Raw genomic sequence first — 18,292 nt, 5'->3', positions numbered from 1 at the left:
CCCAACACATATTTCCCTTTCCAAAGACTGCAAATAGACTGCCAAAGTGTGGCACTTACGAGTATGTGTTGACTTGTACAGACATCTTTAGCCGGTGGCCGGAGAGTTGGCCAGTATCCAAGGCTAACGCACTCACCACAGCAAAGAAAATAATGTCAGAAATCGTCTGCAGATATGGGGTACCAGAAGTCATAGAATCAGACAGGGGTAGCCACTTTACAGGAGAAGTAATGCAACATATCATGCAAGATTTAGGCATTTCACAAGCCTTCCACGTACCTTACAGACCACAAGCGAGTGGCAGGATAGAAAGGCTAAATGGCACTCTCAAGTTGAAAATTCAGAAGGCAATGGAAGAGACAGGGAAAACATGGGTGGAGTGTTTAGCCCTAGCCCTATTCGCTGTAAGAATCACACCTGGGAAAGAGACAGCGTACTCACCATATGAAATATTATTTGGGGAGAAACCCAAGACAGGTTGCTATTTCCCACAAGAATTGCAGCACAAACAAGGCAGTATGACAGGATATGTTAAATTGCTTGCCGAACATTTACCTAAAATACATTATCAAGTTTTGTCTTCTGATAATAGGATTACAGATGTTGAACCACACAGTTTAATGATCGGTGATTGGGTGTACATAAAGAGACACGTGAGAAGTACCCTGGAACCCAGATACGACGGGCCATTCCAGGTGTTACTGACTACCCCCACTTCGGTCAAGGTGTCCGGGAGAGACTCTTGGATATACGCCAAACACTGCAAAAATACCAAGATAACCATCCAAAGAGGAGAACCATAGATAATGGGAAGTAAAGTTTTGATAATCATTTCCTTCCTTATATTTAGGTCTCTAACACTGTCTGCCCAAAGTAACAAATGTAGAGGAAAGATAGGGGTCGAGGAATGCATATGTGAATGCTGCATCCATAACGGATTCCCAATGCACCCATAGTTGCAAAGACCATTACAATAGGCTTGGACACCACGGTTTCCCTCTTACAAGAGAGAATAGGTTGTCTCGAAGGGAGACTAAGCACCCTTGCGATGGACTTCCCCCGGTACTCAAGTGTATTTGTGAGTACTGTGGAGACCCCCCAGAAGAGAGATGTAAAGAGTGGTGTAGGTCACCCCACGAAAGAAATAATGTAAAGATGGTATTACATAGGATGGTCTTACAAGTGGTTAATGTTACAAATTGTTGGATATGTTCCCATAACTCAGAGTCAGGGGGGAAGGCCAATGGACATTTATTCCCATAACCCTAATAGAACTTGCGGTAAGCATTAAACCAAACCTGGGCACAAAGGTCAACTCCCTGAAACAGCTGTCTCTCCAGGAAGAGAGAAAATTTATAACAAATCCTCCAGAAATAGATGCCCAGTTGAGCGGCAGAAATATAGAATTCTGTTTTATGATCACAAATCACACCATTCTGAGAAGAATAACCATGACCAGAGGTAACATGACAACTGTCTTCAAGCCACAATACAGGGATTTGAGATATCTTCCATGCAGAAAAGCCCCAATTATCATAGGAAAGGTGGACCATTTCAATATCACACCAGGGGGTAAATGTATCAATATGCGGGTTCTTTAACACCCGCGTGTTCAGCCTCTTCCGCGATTAAATTTCAAGCGGCGCTGCATTGTAAAGGGTTAACACGCGGGTGTTGAAGAACCTGCATATTGATACATTTACCCCCAGGAGTCCCCTTACCCTATGATATAGAAAAAGACACTTGTCTCCTTCACTATATAGGAGCCTTGGTAAAAACTGACATCCCAAGCTGGTTAAATACTACTTATCTTAATTGAAACATCACAGGGAGACCAACCCTTGTTCCCAACAACACTGTATGGTGAGGTATAAAATTCATAAGTGAGATATGGGCTCATGTCCCTAGGCTACTACCGGATGATCTGTACTTCCTCTGTGGGAAAAAGGCTTATAGATGGTTCCCATATAGGGGAAGGGGCAACTGTATTGTAGGAGGAATCCTGCCATCAGCCAGGGTGATCACTCATGAAAATATGAAGAAACTAGCAGAGACGGGACACCCACATAGTAGTCTAATAAGACATAAAAAAGACACTGCGAGTATCCCCAAGGCCCGGCGCACACTCATAGAACTCCCCTGGCAAATAGGTGTTGCGTAAAAAAGGCATTCCAGCTGATCATAGATGTGTCACAACTGTTGGATAATATCACTGGGATTTATGACCAAACATTTACCTATTTGGCTAAGGAATTGCAAGAGGTAAAAAGGAAACAATTGCAACATAGGATGGTCTTGGACTATTTGACAGCACAAACTGTATGACCCTCTACACCCAGACCGGTAGAATGTGCTGCACATTCATAACTAATGAGGAAGACAATGTTGAGAAAGTAGTCGCAAATCACACTGCAGAAGTACAGGACATCATGACTAAGTTTACTACCGAGCACAAAGAACTACCGTGGTACTATGGGGGAATAGATTGGTCATGGTTGAATCCCCTGAACTGGTTTAAGGGAATTGCTGGTTGGATAATGGGAATATTAATATGGATCGCAAAAATTGCAGGATTGATTCTATTATGCTATATACTCACCAAAGTTTTTATGTGTTGTTTTACATGTACCACTAAGAGAGTTAAGAAACACCTGACAAATGGAGCAAATAAAGCTAATGAATATGAAAGAAGTTATCCAACACAAGAATATGATGACATCAGAGCGTTGGAAGACAGGGATGAAGAAATCTACTTGGAAAGAGAAAAATATGTTTAGAAATAATGTCAGGCAGGTGCACTATTCACTTTGTTATGCGGGACGGTTATTACCCTCCGGCTGGTCTGTAACAGGACCCATGGGGACAGGACGCACTTAATCAGGGCATCGCCTGGTCTGATTAACATAGTGAATTCAGTGTTTTAGTATATTTGCCTTTTAAGAATAAAAGGAGGGACTGAGAAAGGTAGATTGACATATTGATTGGTGATTCTATGTAGCCAAATATACTCCATTTTGTATGCTTACCTTAAAATATACATTTTATGCTTAAAATATATTTTGCAAATAAGCAGCAAGCTTTTTAAAAGAAATAGCTGACACTTACAAGAAATGTCATGATGTTGATAACAAAGGAAGTACCTTCTACGCATAGGACCTGCGGTTAAGCCATTTCTTAGAATTTAGCAGAGAAGATGCAGGTGTTTCCATCTGCCCATACAGCTTGCGGTAAGCGTGGGCTGAGGTTTGTGACAACTTATGCATTATAGGCTGTTCAGTAATATAACAGCTGAAATATAAATGTAATTGTACTTTGCTGATTAAAGCAGAACTCTCTTTGATTACACCAGACTGTGTGTACTCATTCTGACTTCCCCAGCTGGCTGTCAATCCGTAGCCTACAATACTAGTCACTGAGAATCAAGGACAGGCCATTGATGAGGTCCTCACATAAAGGATCAAGGGTGGGACAACACCTCTAACAGTATATCTAATTACTTTTTATTTTAAAATGTTAATTAACACTAAAATCTGTACATATCCTTGAGGGGTGGTTAATTGTGAGGACGGATGGTGGGCAGGGAATCGTGTCATTTTGGTACCTCCCCCAAAGATACATTTACGCAGCCGCGTCAATATGATCCAAGTGGCAAAGCCTACATTACGCGTTTTGCCGTGACTCACGTCATGGAGGACCCCATCCTGACCACTTCACTAGGAAGTGACAGGATGCGGGAAAACCAACTGCTCTAAGTAACACCAAACAAATGAGCTGGCAACTAAAATTGTCTGTTAGTGGAAACACGTTCTGTAAAGAGAGAGGGAGAGGGGGCTTTTCATATATATCTAATGCATGCTGATGTGCATTAATGTTCTAGCATAGAATAATAATTGTAAATAACTTTTCTCAAGGGCTAATATCTACACATTATCCTTTACTTTGAGTTGACCTTTCAGTTTGCATTTCTTGCTGTTACTTCTCTACACATCCATATAAATCATTAATGAGTAACCATAACAGAAATTAACTCTTAAAAGGTTGTCCCAATAAGTACATTTTATAAATAAAAAATAAATGGCTAAATAAATATAATATTTTCGGGTGACTTGGAAACAAATTCAAGACAAAATGCACATATTATACTATTCATTTTCATGTTATTTAGTACTGATACTGCCATCATCAAAACAACCTCAGTAGTATAAGACAGTACAAGTGTGGCTAAGAGCTGACTAAATGCTATTTCCCATACAGTGAATGTACCAGGTACCTACACTGAATGGGATTTAGACACATCACTGTGAGCTGGCTAAACCCCCTTTCAAGTCATGACCTGGCCAGCCAGTGTTGGTCTTGGGCATGAAGGGCCCACCGGGGGACTGCAACGCTAGGGGCCCACCAGAGTGGGTGTGGTCAGCCATCATAGAGGCGAGACCAGATACTAGAGGGGGAGTGGTCAGCCTACAAAGGACAGCTAGCAACATAGTGTAGTATATAAAGAATGCAGTGTGTGTATAAAGTGTACACAATCTTGACCTGCCCCTTAGACTGGGCAGAACAGTCACCAAAAATCGGGATTGTCCCACTAGACCAGGCTTAGCTAACCTGTGGCACTCCAGGTGTTGTGAAACTACAAGACCCAGCATGCTTTGCCAATATAAAGCAGCTTATTGCTGGAAGGGTATGCTGGGACTTGTAGCTTCACAATATCTGGAGTGCCACAGGTTAGCCAAGCCTGCACTAGACTGAAAACATTTGACAGATTCTCCTAGCTGTTCTTGTCACTTTTACCACCTGTGGCTGCTGGTTTCTTTAGTTGTGGCTTGTCTGGATCCTGGAATGTTGAGGGCCCTATTTGGAAAAAATAATGGGTACATTTAGAAAATTCCAACCAGCCCCGGAGTTAAATCAATAGGACAATTAATACTTAGGCCTTCCTCCAGCCCTAACATTAAAGTAATAGTATTTCCATTTAATAAACCTATTTCCCTCCCTCCAGACAGCCCCTGCAATAAATTAATCGCATTTAGGTATAATAAATATACCTATTTCTCGCAATCGTCACTGCCATTAAATAATTCATATTCACATTTAATAAATAGACCTCATGCTCCTCAAACTCAGCCCCACATTCAATTAATAGCCCCCAAACCACCCCACCTTAAATTAATAGTCCCTACTATAAAATTAAATTGCCCCACCTTCACCTTATAAACAAAATAGCACCCATTATTTAGCCACCACCTAGCACACACACATTACATTTCCACAAGCCCGCTGTGCCATCACACACACATTACTGTGGCCCTTAATCACCATGCTGTGCCTCCTTATGATCAAACTGCACCCTCCATGCTGCTTTTGCCCCCCCCCCTCCCTTCTCCTGGCTCCCCTTCATCACCCTGTGCCATGCTGCTTTTGCTCCTCCCTTCTCCTGGTCCCCCTTCATCACCCTGTGCATTGCTGCTTTGGCCCCCCTTCATACTCTGCCATGCTGCTTTGCCCCCCTTCATACTCTGCCATGCTGCTTTGCCCCCCTTCACTCTCTGCCATTTTGTCTGTGCTCCCCCTTCACTTTGCCATGCTCCCCCTTCTCTCTGCCATGCTCCCCCCTTGCTTCTGTTCCTTCACTTATCTTTTCTATCTGCTTCTTTCTTCTCTCTTCTGTCTGCCGCGCTCTTCACTGAAGAGAGGAGAGTGCCGACGCCTTGTTCACGTGAGTTTTTTTTTTTTAAAGTTTCTCGTTCCACTCACCAACGAAGAGGGGAGCGTTCAGGGTCGGTGCCTACCGGGAGATAACCCGGTCCCTTGACAGGCCAGTCCAACCCTTTGGCCAGCAGGGGGCCAAAAGGGAACTTAGCTGGCTCCCACTGGGTGGTAAATGTATCAAGCTGAGATATTTCGGGCGTGTTTAAAAACCAATAAGATTCTAGCTATCATTTATTTAGTACATTCTACAAAATGATACCTAGAATCTGATTGGTTGCTATAGGCAACATCTCCTCTTTTCAAACCGTACGGAAAACTCTCAGCTTGATACATGTACCCCTGGGTGTGCTATTTCCCATGCAGTGTATGTACCAGGTACCTACGCTGAATGGGATTTAGTTGCAACCGTCACAGCAGTGTCGTCTCTCTGATTCCTCCTACTCTAAGGTCATCTGGAAGTTGCAATAGAAGAAACAACGCTTCCGGTACACAGACAGTGAATTGCAGGTGGAGCACACAGACTGGAAGACGGTGGAATACACAAACCGTAAGTCAGGTGGACCGCACAGACCAGAAGTCGTGGAACGCACAGAACGGTAGTCGGTGGAACACATAAACCGTAAGTCAGGTGGACCGCACAGACCTGAAGTCAGGTGGAACGCACAGACCGGAAGTCAGGTGGAACGCACAGACCGGTAGTCGGTGGAACGCACAGACCGGTAGTCGGTGGAACGCACAGACCGGAAGTCGGTGGAACGCACAGACCGGAAGTCGGTGGAACGCACATACCGGATGTCAGGTAACATCTTCCGGGTGAGAGGACGCAGTGACTGGCAGGTTATGTACCTACATAGATATAATGAGATATAACGATAAACATAACACAGGTAAAATAAAATAGGTGATGAATGATGAGGATATAAGTATTATGAGGATTATACAGTAGGAATTACTGTGACTACCACAATATCTCTTAGATGCAGCTGCTGATTGTTACTTGGGACTAGGCTGCCTGTTACCTCCTGAGTGGAGGAGAGGAAAATTACTGTCACATATCTGTCAGTCATTACTTGATCTGTACTGATATACGTCCAAAAGTCCATTCACTTTTTCATTCTACCCTGAGGGATCAATGAAATCCAAGTTATTTCCCCTCTGATATAATAAGACCACACCACAATGGCTGTGCCCAGTAACATTTATGGTCCACCTTCCGTGCACTGAGATACATAGGTTGTCACAGCTGAGTGCTGGAGGGGAGATGTCTGCCAGTAGAAGAGGGCAGCGAGAGAGAAGGTTGTCTGTGAGTGTCAGAATGTCAGAAACTGGGGGGTGAGAAGTGACAGAGTGTGAGGGGGGTGTAATGAAGAGCGTAGTGTAGTGAAGAGCACAATACAAACCATGGGGATAATGTGATGAGAGGCTCAGATAGTAATCTGTCTGGGCATAATGGATGTATGATGCATTGGTCAGTAGTGGCTGGGGGCACAGAGTGAATGAACTATTTAAAGCAAGTTCTTTGCTAGACATATACATATCCCTCTGTACTGCATAACAGTGATCATTGTATGTATGTTGTCTACCAAACAGGGGGGCTTGCATGATTCAGTCCTGTTAACCTTTTTCATCACATTCCACTCTCTGACTTATGCAAGCTATTGGTAATTTACCCTTAAAGGTAAAGCTTCAACTGTTTTATCCCAATATTTGGAACATAAATATAATGATTACATATAACAAACTATGAATAATTCCACTAAACCAACCTCCCCACCAAGGAAACCAATTAGCAGGGTGTAGCAGTATAGTATTTTCCTTTAATTATGAAACAAGATGGAGTCTATCATTGATTTCTATGTGTCTCTTTATGAACAGATACTAAGTCTGTGATGTTTCATCACATTATTCACTTGTCTTTTATGACCATGTTTTCCCCAAACCTAGTACAGTGGACTATGTACTCCAATCCAGCTCAGACAATGGGTATTTACCAACTTATGGTAATGTTAGTTTTACAACTAACAGAGTATTTGTGCATTCTTAAGTATTTGTTGTAATGTTTGTTGTTAAGCAATATATGGATGTAATTGCTCAGTTTGCAGACTTAGCTGTTTTACTCAGAATGATACTGTCATCAACTGCCCATATTGCATCAGCATTCACTTTAGTGTAAGGAAAAGGATTATATAACATGGCATAGTTCAGACCTTCTTTAGACCTTGCTGGTGAGTCAGGAAGGCTGTGCCAGATCTCCTCCATCAAAGTATTCTAGGATGCATGATTCAACTCGAAGTCTGCTTGTTGAATGTGGGGTCTCCATGCTGTAAATCCTGGGAATTACGTGTGTGTCTGACAAACTATCGAAGCATTTTAATTGTCATATTAATTATTAAATCTTTTACTTATACATAGTTTGTGAGTGTATCATTCTTTCTTTGTGCTAGTATTTCATGATTGTAATCTTGCAACTTGATACAACTAGTCTCTGGGGGAAGAAAGGGGTTGGATTCAGAAGTTTAATAGGCAGCTAATAGCCACATAGTTTTAGCTTCAATTGGAACATCGTCTGAAAAGCTGTGTCCAACAAATTATCCTGATTTCACTGAGTGCTATCAAAGCAACGGGGCTCCTCAGATCCTTTTGCTTTTAAACGTATCTTTTATATTAAACATTTGTATTATCCCTTTTTTACAACTGTTGCCTGTCAATCATTGTAATCCCACACCAGAACATAAGAGTTAATGTCCATCCTGTGACATAGCAACGGCAAATTACATACCTTTTTACAATTGGGTATCTACTTGTCTAAATATGTACTGATGCCTCAGTCCATCTAATGACATCTGATTGTTACTGTCTGTTCACTCTCCATAATGTGTAATGTTCCAAATTTAGTACATGCTTAGTGTTTCAACATTTTTATCTCTTGCACCTTAATTTTTGTTGTTGTTTGATTTATCTAATGGGTTTGCTTCAGTTGGTGTTATGGCAGCTGACATTTCTTTTGCAGCCACTGCAAAGTTCTGCATGTGGTCGCTGAATGTCGAAGAATGCCCAGATAAAACCTTAACATCCAAACACCCTTTTTTTAATATGGATGTCACTGAAAGACCCTTTTACAAACTGACAAGTGTGGAATAAAAGAAAAAAAAAATTTGTATAACTGCGTTGACCCTCACACGCAAACACCTTTTAAATACAGATTTCACTGAAGCGTTCAAATGAGGTGTATGTCAATTGTTGTAGTCTTCTTCTGGGTTGAAGATCCACCCCCAGCAGCAGCAGCGGACCTAACGTTTAATAATTCTTCAGAGGAATCATGGTTAGTGGAGGAGTCATCTAGCCTTAGCAACTTGGATGCAGGACTAACTCCCATTACTTGTGAGGATACTGATAAGGAAGGTGTTGGGGGTGTAGATTGCAGGTGCTGGGATCTAGATAAGAGAAGGGAGGTAGATGATGCTGGACTGCTTGTTGTTCTTTTTTTAACATAAGTTTCTGATTTTCCCAACAGCTTTCCATGAACTCGCTTTAAATGCTGTAGATGGTTAAGGTCCCTACCTCTACTGACTGTGGCTTTACAAACGCTACAGATGCCTAGACAACTGTTATCAGGATTTGAGTAAAAATAATTGCACACATAAGAGGTGCATTTTTGGTCTCATGCCTAGGCATGACAATGGCCTTTTTCTTATCATTGGCAAGAACTGCTGCAATCTTTGTTTTAAGGTGTATGAAAATAATATTGTGACCTGTGAGGTGGTCAATATTGACTGCAAATGACTTTAAATTAGTGTTAGTGAGGTTAATAATAATGTAGGATCAAAAAAAGAACAAAATTATGTGATTTTAGCATATTTTAGCAAATTTTCTAAAAAAACACAGATCCAAAACCAAAACCACTTCATGGGGGTCAGTGAGCATCTCTAATTTTATGCCAGTATCAGATGTAATAGAACATATCTCATGGGGAGAATTAGTTACATTGGATGAACTGGAGGAATATTGTGTCACTTTGATCCCTAATCAATGGTGGTACGTGGAGAAGGGACAAATATGAGGACATTTGGTAGTGGTACCTGATTCAGTTTATGTAGTAGTCAAAACCAGTGAACATCAGACAGGATGCAAAGTATGGGTGACACTGGTAAGGACAGAAAAGAAAAAGAAGATAGGAGAAATAGTAGCTTCAGGTCTAGGTGATACATATTTAGTATTACTAGAAGGAACAGTAAATCCTGTTTATTTCTCTTCCAGCAGGATGATTCTGATTGCTGATTAATGGCCTGGAAGTAGATTGTGTGCCCTCTTCTGGTGATCCTGTGGTTTGGGTCTCACAAATATCATGGAACAGGGGAAAGAGGATTCTACATAAATATTTAAGAGATGACTGACAATGCTCTAATAGACATGCATTGTCGGCTTCTCAAATTGCTTGATTTGTACCCATTCACCAATTTCAGATGGAACACTTCTGTATGTTGCAAAACCGATTTCTCCGGAAGAAGTTTTATTGCAAGACACTGAACAATGGTATCCCGGTTCTAGGCAGAAGTAGAGGATCCTTAGGCCTGTCTAACTCGACACTAATCTACCTAGAGGCGCAGAGTCTAACAGTACAGGTTGTCTTCACCAGGAACCCCCACAAGGAGGTATGGGCTTTGCAGCCACTTCCCCGTAGGTCGCAGCCCTCTGGGAGAGTGTTAGACAAGACCTGTATGGAGAATATAGGATTAAAGGGAACTCTGCAGGGAGATGCTGTAGAACAGCAATTAAGGAATCACTGGAACATCCAGCTGAACATGAGTAAGTGATGTCTGAAGATGAGCAGCACTGAACAGCAACTGAGGAATCACTGGAACATCCAGCTGAACATGAGTAAGTGATGTCTGAAGATGAGCAGCACTGAACAGAAACTAAGGAATCACTAAAACAGCGAGGAAAATGCAGCAGAACCTAAAGGAGCCACGTCTTCTCACAGTCAGGGTTTTTGACATAAAGAACAGTCACCTGACTGTAGGATCAGGTGCCTTAAATATCCTCCAGGAAATTGCAGATCCAATGACAGAGAGGGAGAAGAGTTAAGAGGAGATTGTGTCTGCACAGGTGCAAACTAGAATCCAAGATGGCTGCTGGGATTGAATGGAAACGGCGTTTGGCGCCGGGGAACATCCCTGCTCGGAGCAGGTAAGTCTGCCGGGATTTCACTGCGGTCCTGGCGTGTGATAAATGGATAGCTTCTTGTAGTTTAACCGAAAAACAACTTTATAATATAAAGTGTATTTTTATGTTGTAGATTGGGTATATAAACCATGGTGGTCTGCAGTACAAACGGCATGTGCCATGGGAGAATAAATTTGGATTATCATTAGTGGGTTTAGCAGCAGAAAATGCTCATAATTTGGAGAAATTGGCAGATTGGATAATGTCACCAATGAAATTTAAGATGTCTTAGATATATTTCCAAATGTAACCAAATTTCATTCTAAAGTGTTAAATCAACATGCTTTGGTATTAAGTCCCAGCATGCCTTGCTAGTAGATAACTAGCAGATAGGTGGCAAGGCATTCTGGAATTTGTAGTTTCACAACACTTGGAGAGCCTCAGGTTGCCTACCCCTGGTCTAGATGAATTATTCATAGTTTGTTATATGTAATCATTGTATTACTTGTGATTTATGTAATGCATTAGATTGTAATCAACTGTTTTATAAAATGTTATGAAAAACAGTTGAGGCTTTACCTTTAAGTGTAAATAAGCGATAGCTTGCATAAGCCAGAGAGTGGAATATAACAGAAAGGGTTAACAGGACTGAATCATGCAAGCCCCCGTCCTGTTTTGTAGACAACATACATACAAAAGTCACTGTTATGCAGTGCAGAGGGATATGTAGCAAAGACCTTGTTTCAAATAGTCTTGGGGGAGTATGTACTGAACCCCTGACCCTTCACTCTATGCCCCCAGTCAGTACTAACTACTCCATCATACATCAAATATGCCCAGACAGATCAGTCTCTGAGCCCCTCATCACATTATCCCCATGGTGTGTATTGTGCTCTTCACTATACCCCCATCACACCCTGTCACTTCTCACCCCCCAGTATGTGGCACTCACAGACACCCTTCTCTCTCCCTGCCCTCTTCTACTGGGAGACATCTCCCCCCCAGCATCCAGCTGTGTCATCCTATGTATCTCAGTGCGGGGGGAGGGGGGCCATAAATGTTACTGGGTGCAGCCATTGTGGTGTGGTCTTGTTATATCAGAGGGGAAATAACTTGGATGTCATTGATCCCTCAGGATAGAGTGAAGAGGTGAATGTACTTTAGGACGTATATCAGTACAGAACAAGTAATGTCTTACAGCTGATGACTGACAGATATGTGACAGTAATTTTCCTCTCCTCCACTCAGGAGGTAACAGGCAGCCTAGTCCCAAGTAACAATCAGCAGCTGCATCTAAGAGATATTGTGGTAGTCACAGTAATTCCTACTGTATAATCCTCATAATACTTATATCCTCCTCATTCATCACCTATTTTATTTTACCTGTGTTATGTTTATCGTTATATCTCATTATATCTATGTAGGTACATAACCTGCCAGTCACTGCGTCCTCTCACCCGGAAGATGTTACCTGACATCCGGTCTATGCGGCCCACCGACTTCCTGACTGTGCGGTCCACCCGACTTCCTGTATGTGCGGTCCACCGACTTCCGGCCTCTGAGGTCTACCCGACTTCCGGTCTGTGCGTTCCAACTGACCTTCGCTGTCTGTGTTCTGCATACCGGAAGTGTTCTTTGTTCCATTGCAACTTCCGGGTGACCTTAGAGTAGGAGGGATCAGAGAGGTGACTGCTGTGTCCGCACCAGGTAATTATGTTATTATTATTATACATTATTATACAGGGGGAGCAGACTCTGGTGTCCTGTGAGTATAATACGTGTCAGCTGACTGGGGCCCTGTTATTATAACACAGTTTGAGGTGTAATTAGTGTAATACAGGTGCAGCAGCCTCTGGTGTCCTGATATAATACATTTAGAGTAGACTTTGGTATCTTGTTATTATAATACTTGTGGAGCAGACTATGGTGTCCTGTTATTATAACACAGGTGGAGTATGCTCTAGTGTATAATACAAAGAGGAGTAAATTTGCATTGGAGTAGGAGGTAAATTTAAAATGTGGGGACATATTTATATTTGGGGTAGGACGATATTAATTTTAAATTTCAGTGTCTAAAAATAAAGCTATCAGGTATTTGTGTGTTATATGAACAGCAGCCAGGATTTTCCATATGTTCAAAATAATAAACTAATTTGCACCCCTTGCATTGTAACATGGTTTGTCCAGGAGCAAATTCACAACCTTTTTTTTTTTTGCCTCGTCTTGTTCATCTAACTAAGAGCTGTTCTGACAGGATGGACTTCCTATGCCACCCTGTCTGTTGTGTTGCTGGGGACCGGTTGGGCTTGCCTTGCCTTAGTCCCCTTTTCTTGATCTCAAATGTGCCCTTTAACAGCAGTAGGAGGGGCTTATGCTGCTACCACCATTGGACTCTTTTGTGGCATCCTGAGCAGCGTCATTCTGGGTAACTCTTGCTGTTAGTGTACCCTCTTGCTGGTCCCACTGACCTCTCACCTTCAGACCTGGGTTGCTGTGGATGGGTCCCCCTGCCCTATCACACTGGCCAGAGCTGCAGGTAGCGGGCAAAGCGTTGGTACTGGATGCAGGGTTCCATCCTCAGAACAGCCAGATAAGGGATTAGATTTGGTCTAATCTGTAGGTCACAGGAATTACAGCAGGGTAAGTAGTCACCAAAGCAGGTTCTTGAAGCAGTGATGTTTTCTTAGCTCAAGTAGCCCTTATAAGGACAGTTAAACGCCAGTTTGTGGTACTAGCGAACTTCCAAAAGTTACAGATTGTATACTCTACATGGTTAAACAGCTCCATTTTATACAGATTCTGACACAACTGTTAGCAGGGGGTAACACCGCCCCCTGATGCTAGGTGGCTCTGCAAAGACTGAAATCACAGTAATTACCATTAGGATGTAATATATCCTTTAACCGTGGAGCAGATGCAATTTAAGCTTTAACAAAATGTACATTTATCTGTTATATCCTAATACTTGTATCCTGAGTCTACATCGTTCAGACAGGTTTCTGTCCCTCTAACGAGATGTGACAACAGGTAACGACCTCCTGCTGGGCCTTCAGGCTAAGGGATATGGTGGACACTCACACATCAAAAGGTCTAATTAGCATGGGGGACTTTCTTTCGAAAAATTACACGAAAGGGGAAAGGTCAGGGTAGGAGAGATAGAGGTGGTACTGGAGGCCAAATGAGTGAATTTGTTCACCTATAGAAGAGGTGTTCTTTCAGAAAAGCAGAAAGTCTGGGACAGAGCCTTTGGGGATCCTGCGGAATGGGAGTAGAGGGGGATGATGATCAGTCATTTGACTGATGGGATAATAAATCTCACCCTGGAGCTCATCTGCCTGCCGACTGGAGAGTTGAGAGATTCTGTGACATCATTTATAGCAACAGTTATATCAGAAATGTACAACTTGCCTCTCCTGCAGCTCCTGCCATCTTCAGTGGACCGGCTTCTCTTAGTCCTATGTTATGCTCCAGCTCCCAACACAACGCCATCTTGCTGTTTGCACTAATCTGTCCAAAGCAGATGATTCATCTGTGGGTGCCGCCCACAGACAGAGGACACAAATTGGTGGCAGGAGCTGCACCCATCTCAGATATTCACTCCACTTTCCTAAGAAGCTGTTACATATAGGAAAGACATTGTTTATAAAAATTAGACTTTTTCCACAAATAACCCCTAAAAATAACTCTGAATTGGTGTTTTTTTATTTACTTTTTATTGATGTATCCCTCAATACACAGGAGTGCATAGTAGTGAAGAAGACATCTGATGAGCGTGTGATACTCAGTAGCCATCTCCATGTGTCCGAAAGATTGAGCATGACCGAGAATCCTGCCCAAGTCACAGTTCCTCGACCTCACTTACTGATACATGAGAAAAACACTGATCAGTAGATCCTACAAGTAACCAACAAGATCATTCAGCTGCTGACTGGAGAGGTGACTGCTGGGAATGGGACATTATACAGTAACACCAGGGAATGTGTCTGGGTGATGACTGTATCATTGTATGTGTCAGGTTCCTAGAAGGTGTCAGGATGTCACTGTCTTTCTCCATGCAGGATTGGGAGTATTTAGAAGGACACAGTGGTCTGTACAAGGACGTGATGATGGAGAATCACCAGACCCTCATGTCATGGGGTAAGAGTAGACTGTTATTTATTGTATAGGAGAAAGCAGTTTTGAGGGCCAGCTAAAAACCACACAATAAATCACATAAAAACAATGTATTCAGTCACTGTGTGTCTCCTACAGATGGATCCGGTAACAGAAATATCCCAGAGAAATGTCTCCGTCCACCTATTTCACAGGATTGTACAGAGGAAAATCATATTATCCCACAAGACTATCAGGTAGGTAGGGTTTAGGTCTCTCCAAATATCAAAGTGACTTTTCACTATATGATCTGTACGGCAGCTGTGTGTGTCTTATACACTGATATTCTTCTGGTTAATCTCAAATAATTTATTCCAACATTATTAATGTAGTATTTTATTGCTCTGTGGGTGATTTAGGGTGATAACCTGGCTGATATTAAGGTAGAAGATATAAAGGGAGAAGAAGAGACATATGTGAGGGGTGATCAACAGGAAATCGCTACAGATATCAGCACAGGTGAGTACTACATCAATCTCTTATTCTACACCCTCCTCTGTCTATACAAACTAATGAGGAACAAGTATCTGCTCAGTGGGGGAGTCAGGAGCCATCAGTCCCTATTAGACTTCTGTTCTCCTCACATCATATCATTGTGAGCTACCAGCCCAGAGATCTGACCAGTCTCCTCCCCCCACACTCTCTGGTGATTCCTATATATCAGTACAAGGGAAGTCACCATAGTGATTCAATAACTGAATGAGATCCTGTGTAACATTATCCATGATCCACCTTATACACTAATAGTTGTAATAATAATTTATATGCAGTTGTCAGTAATGATCACATTCTTTTAATTATATGTGATCCAAGCTGTATACTAGCACTACAACTACCTATGTTATTATATGTAGAATAGGTTATGGGTGTGTGATTTATCTTGAAACTGTGAGGTCAAAAGTGGCTTGCACCTCTACTGATACTACAGTATGTTTAACAGTATTTTTAGTGAGTATGTTAGGAAGTTAGTAAGGGGAAACAACATTACTGCCCAGAACAGGCAGAGGATATTGGTGAATTCTTTTCCAACTCCAAGTTGAGGCTTCTTGCTGGCAGTCAACTAATCTGAAGCCAGAGGAACCCACACCCTCCCCAACTACAAATCCTCCCTTACCAATTCCCTTGTCATTGTCTACTGATAATTCATCCTCAGAGGAGGATATCGGGACTTACTTTGATTCACTTTAAAGAAAAATTAAACATTACTGAACTGAACATTAGTGTTGGTGTTGTAGAAATTTCTCCACTTTGAAGGGATCTCTATAGGGTTAAGGGGACACATGGAATTTTTGAAGATGACATTCCCTGTTTTCATAAAACAGCAGTTGTACAAATAATTGCCATCCACACTTCTCGCCCATATTTTGATGAGTTGGAATCCTTTACATACAGAACAGCATTAGATTGTTTCTACTTGTGAGGCTATCAGATGACTGTTTACTGCACCAGCTGGGTGGTTTGCCTTGAGACGGCCTTATGTACCAGCGTGGCACATCTGGTACCTCCTGTGGGTATGAAATCACCATGGCAATGTAAAACATACTTTTTTTGTGAATGTACAATACTCAGATGGATGCACATTCAGTGACAAGTACCAGTGGGTTTACCGCACCAAATCCTAATGCACATCGCTATCTGAAAGCTACTTATAGTCCGCTTATTCCCGGAGCTCTGTCCTGGATACTGGGCAATGGTCTTCACTCCTCTAACAGCAAGGTCGGGACCAAGTCCAATGTATCCCTGCTTTTAAAAGGCTCATAAAGTTGTAAAGTTCACAGACTCTAAAAGTTTCAATCACCAGCATGATTCACTAATCCATGACTAGTCCAGTACTGTCCAAGAAAAAGACCACTGTTGGTGGGACGTAGCCCCCTTTTATTCCTGCTTTGGTTCCTATGGTGGTATGGCTTCAGCAGGGCTGGTGCTAGATAGTGCCCACCAGATGGGCACCTGGATAGCAAAGGGACGGTCACCGAGCTTCCTTTCACATAAGCAGTAGCAGGTCCTCTGCGGTGAGTTTGGTAAGTGTGAATTGAAAAAAGAGCATAATCTCCCTGATATCTAACCATCTTGAGCCATCCACAGATTTAACCCGTTACAGTATTTGTAGAGGAGTATTTGTCATGCTCTTGATTGACTGGCACCACCACAATATGGCCAACCGTTAGTGAAGGAAGTCCTGCAGAGGTCTGTGCCAGCGGTTGACACTGACTGTCTTGGTATTTCTGGTCGGCTGGGTAACCTAATAAAGTTAAGTAAAGGTGTCTCCTTTGAAGGACATGATGCAATGTCTACAGAAGCCACCTGATGACCTTTAAGAACTATGTGCAATAAATCATTAAACACATATAATATAATCTACAGCATGAGGGATGCCAAGTAGGCTTTACTAGCCTAGCAAAAAGCAAAAGATAAATGAGTTTTGTTCCTTTCGCTATGTTGGGAACTCCAGAGGTGCTTCAGTCAGAGGAGTCTAGAGGAGTGGGCCAGAGAGGCAGTCAGAGCTGTATTGGCCGCTGCCTGGCACCCAAACAACCAGACAAGTCGTCTGCATGACTCGCCACCTTATCAGCTGGTGAGTGCGGTAGTTGGGCTTGCTTGTTGGGGTTTTATGACAGTTGGGTCTGTTCCACTACAGATACATGGGTATGAGGAGTAGTCTCCAGGGGGTCCATTCTGGATCTGGTGGGCCCGCCTCCCAGACGTTTCCTAAACATTCTTTTTCCACATGATCCAGTCAGATGGGAGGTTCTAAAGATGGATTTGGTCTTTGGTGGATTCAGGGGTGGTGGTCACAGTTCCACATCAAGAGAGGGGCTGGGGTATTACATCTTTTCTGGTTCAAAAGTCAGACCAATTCTTTTGGTCCATTCTAAATTTGAAGGATCTCAACACCAATTGAGGGTACTAAGATTTTGAATGGAATCTATACGTTCAGGTATAAATTCCATGGTAAAGGACAAATTCCTGGCATCCTTAGATATCAAGGACTCATATCTACATGTACCAATTTGGCAGGGCCACCACAACCTGCTCAGGATCACATTGGAACGATAGCACTTCCTGTTCAGAGCTCTCCCCTTTGGACTGGCAACAGTTCCCAGGGTATTCACAAAAGTGATGGCTGTTATGGCCGCCCAATTGAGGTTAAGGGGAGTAGTGATCATTCCATACTTGGACGTTCTCTTACTCAAATCAGATTCAGCGGCTCGGCTGAGCCTTCGACCAAGAAATTCCTTAAGGAACACAGGTGGATTATCAACATCAA

At 42.5% G+C, this 18,292-nt stretch overlaps 1 protein-coding gene and 1 long non-coding RNA gene across 3 annotated transcripts in view; one reads left to right on the top strand and one right to left on the bottom strand.

Moving 5' to 3' along the window:
* Positions 1-18,292, bottom strand: part of LOC142159791 (uncharacterized) — a 1,176,369-nt gene that overhangs the window by 68,554 nt on the left and 1,089,523 nt on the right. The window lies entirely within an intron of this gene.
* Positions 12,617-18,292, top strand: part of LOC142160051 (uncharacterized) — a 48,017-nt gene continuing 42,341 nt past the window's right edge. Inside the window, exons 1-2 of the long non-coding RNA XR_012693033.1 lie at positions 12,617-14,808; positions 14,931-15,009. This is a non-coding gene — a long non-coding RNA (uncharacterized LOC142160051). The remainder of the gene's footprint in view (positions 14,809-14,930; positions 15,010-18,292) is intronic.

The sequence above is a fragment of the Mixophyes fleayi genome, chromosome 6, assembly GCF_038048845.1.
Source record: "Mixophyes fleayi isolate aMixFle1 chromosome 6, aMixFle1.hap1, whole genome shotgun sequence".
NCBI classification, from domain to species: Eukaryota; Metazoa; Chordata; class Amphibia; order Anura; family Limnodynastidae; genus Mixophyes; species Mixophyes fleayi.
This window is presented reverse-complemented; position numbering and strand designations above follow the sequence as displayed.